The sequence below is a fragment of the Pan troglodytes genome, chromosome 10, assembly GCF_028858775.2.
Source record: "Pan troglodytes isolate AG18354 chromosome 10, NHGRI_mPanTro3-v2.0_pri, whole genome shotgun sequence".
Taxonomy (NCBI): domain Eukaryota; kingdom Metazoa; phylum Chordata; class Mammalia; order Primates; family Hominidae; genus Pan; species Pan troglodytes.
In genome coordinates, this window is record NC_072408.2 from 129,743,862 (window position 1) to 129,747,200 (window position 3,339).

Here is a 3,339-nt window from a genome sequence, read left to right on the forward strand (position 1 = left end):
ATCCCAGAGGTAGCCACAGTGATCAGTTTTGTTTCGGTTCTAGAATTTTTAAAAAGATAAACATGTACGGGCTGGGCGTGGTGGCTCACGCCTGTAATCCCAGCACTTTGGGAGGCCGAGGCGGGTGGATCATGAGGTCAGGAGATCGAGAACAGCCTGGCTAACATGGTGAAATCCCGTCTCTACTAAAAATACAAAAAATTAGCTGGGCATGGTGGCGGGCACCTGTAATCCCAGCTACTCGGGAAGCTGAGACAGGAGAATCACTTGAACCGGAGAGGCGGAGGTTGCAGAGAGTCGAGATTGCACCATTGCACTCCAGCCTGGGCGACAGAGCAAGACTCCATCTCAAAAAAGATAAACATGTACATAAGTTAACTTTTCATTTAATAGAAGTGGGGTCTTACTACTCTGCAATGGCATTTCAGTACTGTACTTTCAGCTATACCACATTCTTTTTAACTGCTGTATAGTATTCCAGAGTATACACTGTGGCATACATGGATGCATTTAGTTATGAGACAGGGTCTCATGTTATAGCCCAGGCTGGAGTGCAGTGATGAGATCATAGCTCAATGCAGCCTCAAACTCCTGGCCTGAAGCAATCCTCCCTACTCAGCCTCCTGAGTAGTTGAGACTACAGGTATGTGCCACCATGCCTGACTTACTGTGGCATTTAGATTTCTCTTTGTCCATACAATAAGCTGTGAAAAACAGCCTTGTGTACTTAATCTTTCTGTACATCTTAAGCCTATATGTAGGATAATTTCCTAGAAATTGAATCACTTTTTTTTGTTGTTGTTTTTTGACAGGGTCTTTCTCTGTTGCCCAAGCTGGAGTGCAGCAGCACAATCTTGGCTCACTGCTCAAGCCTCAAGCTCCTGGGCTCAAGTGATCCTCCCACCTCAGCCTCTTGAGTAGCTGGGACCATAGGCACACACCACTATGCCCTGCTATTTTTTTTTTCTTTTTGAAAGACAGGGTCTTGCTATGTCGCCCAGGCTGGTCTGGAACTCCTGACCTCAAGTGATCCTCCTGCCTCGGCCTCCCAAAGTGCTGGGATTACAGGCGTGAGCCACCATGCCAAGACTTCTTTTTAATTTTAAAAAATTAAAAAGATCCTTGGCTGGGCACGGTGGCTCACGCCTGTAATCCCAACACTTTGGGAGGCCGAGGCAGGAGGATCACTTGAGGTCAGGAGTTCCAGACCAGCCTGGGCGACATAGCAAGACCCTGTCTTTCAAAAAAAAAAAAAATAGCAGCCAGGCCAACATAGTGAAACCCCATCTCTACAAAAAATTTAAAAATTAGCTAGGCATGGTGGTGTGCACCTGTGATCCCAGCTACTCGGAAGGCTGAGGCATAAGAATCTCTTGAACCCGGAAGGTAGATCTCGGTTACAGTGGCGTGATCTTGGCACTTTGGGAGGCAAAGGTGGGAGGATCTCTTGAGCCCAGGAGTTCAAGATCAGCCTGGGCAACATGGAAAAACCCTGTCTCTACTAAAAATACAAAAATTAGCCGGGCGTGGTGGTGCATGCCTGTAATTCCAGCACTTGGGAGACTAGATGGGAGGATCACCTGAGCCCAGGAAGTCGAGGCTGCAGTGAGCAGTGATCGTGCCACTGTACTCCAGCCTGGGCAACAAAGGGAGACCCTGTCTCAAAAAAAAAAAAAAAATTACCTGGGTATGGTAGCACATGCCTGTAGTCCCAGCTACTTAGGAGGCTGAGTCAGGAGGATTGCTTGAGCCCAGGATTTGGAGGCTGCAGTGAGATATGATCGTGCCACTGCTCTCCAGCCTGGGTGACAGAGCGAGACCCTGTCTCAAAAATAATAATAAAATGGCATAAAATAAAATTCAAATAGTAGATAAGGGGGTCAAACAAAAACCATTAACAACTTGTGTTTCCTTCCAGAAGTTTTTTCAGTGCTTATTCAAGCAACTATATTCATATCCACCCTCCTACCCACTTACTTTTTTTTTTTAAAGCAAGAGAGATCACACTCTACTTATATGGAACGTGTCACTTTGCAATCATATAGCTAAGGACAAATCAATATAACTCCTTAGCGACATTAGCTGACCCATAGCTGGTTCCAAAAACTCTTGAAACCTATTCAACAGGTGTTGCCTGAATTTACCTTTCCCCTAGTAGTGCTGAAAATAATGTTGGTGTTTTTTTTTTTTTTTTCCTTTGTATTCCATGCAGGGTGTTTTCTTCTTTTTTTTTCAAGTGAAGATTCTTCTCAGCAGAAGGTGTTAATCCAGGCACTAAATCTGGAACATTCTAATCACTGTGAAATTTTGCATGTCTTGTCTTAGGCAGAAAATGTGTGAAGATACCAGTTTATTCTGCTCTTACCTTGCGGTCCTTCTCGAGGTGATTCTGCATATGCTAATGATCTTATGTCAGCTCCCACCTCAGTCATCCCCACCTCTTCACCTCCTGGACCTGTTGCCCTCAACGTCAGTGCTACAGAAACCCACCTAGTTTACGCTCTTCTTTCAAGAGGGGGGTGCCTTATCTGATGCACTCGAAATCTACTCCCTCCTCCCAAGCCTTTCTATTTATATAACTGCATAATGTTTAACTGTACAGGGAAGCTATGAATCCTGTATTCATTTCCTATGCTGTGACAAACAACCACTAACTTAGTGGCTTAAGCAACACTCATTTCTTCTCTTACAGTTCTGCAGGTCAGAAGTCCAAAATCACGAAGTCCTAAAGTCAAGATGTTGGCAGCCCTGGTTCTTTCTGGAAACTCAGAGGGGAGAATCAGCTCCCTTGCTTTTCTCCCAGCTTCTAGGGACCTCGGTCAATCTCTGCCTGTTTTCAGATTGCCTCCTCTGACCCTGACGCTCCTGCCTCCCTCTTAGGAAGCCTTTTGTGATGCCATTGGACTCACCTGGATAGCCCAGGCGCCACTCCCCACCGCAAGGCCCTTCGCTTAATCAGACCTGCAAAGACCTTGTACCACACAAAACAGCGCTGGCAGGGCATGAGGATGTGGGTGTAATTGGGGAATTATTATTTAGTCTTCCACGCCATCGTCCTTTACAAATAAATAAATTAGGACAAAGAAACTAAGTTCTCCTTGGCCACCTAACTATTCATCCTTTCTCCCCATGGGCGACCACTGTTAACACTCCTTGGTGTGAATTTTTCCAGACCATTTTTATTCTTTAACATATATACATATGAATGCACAACAGATTTATTTAGTGTTGTTTTGGGTAGTATTTTTGTTAAAAAATATGGCATCCTATTCTGCAACATGCTTCTGTCTCTGTTTTGAAATCCATCTCTATTAATACACATAAAACTAGTTCAGCTAC

General features: G+C 44.7%; 1 long non-coding RNA gene across 1 annotated transcript; it reads left to right on the forward strand.

Annotated features, from left to right (window-relative positions):
- The first annotated feature begins 2,294 nt into the window (after positions 1 to 2,294).
- Positions 2,295 to 3,091, forward strand: LOC134807416 (uncharacterized). Its single transcript, XR_010147814.1, has 2 exons — positions 2,295 to 2,383; positions 2,693 to 3,091. It is a non-coding gene; the product is annotated as an uncharacterized LOC134807416 (long non-coding RNA).
- The last annotated feature ends 248 nt before the right edge of the window (positions 3,092 to 3,339 follow it).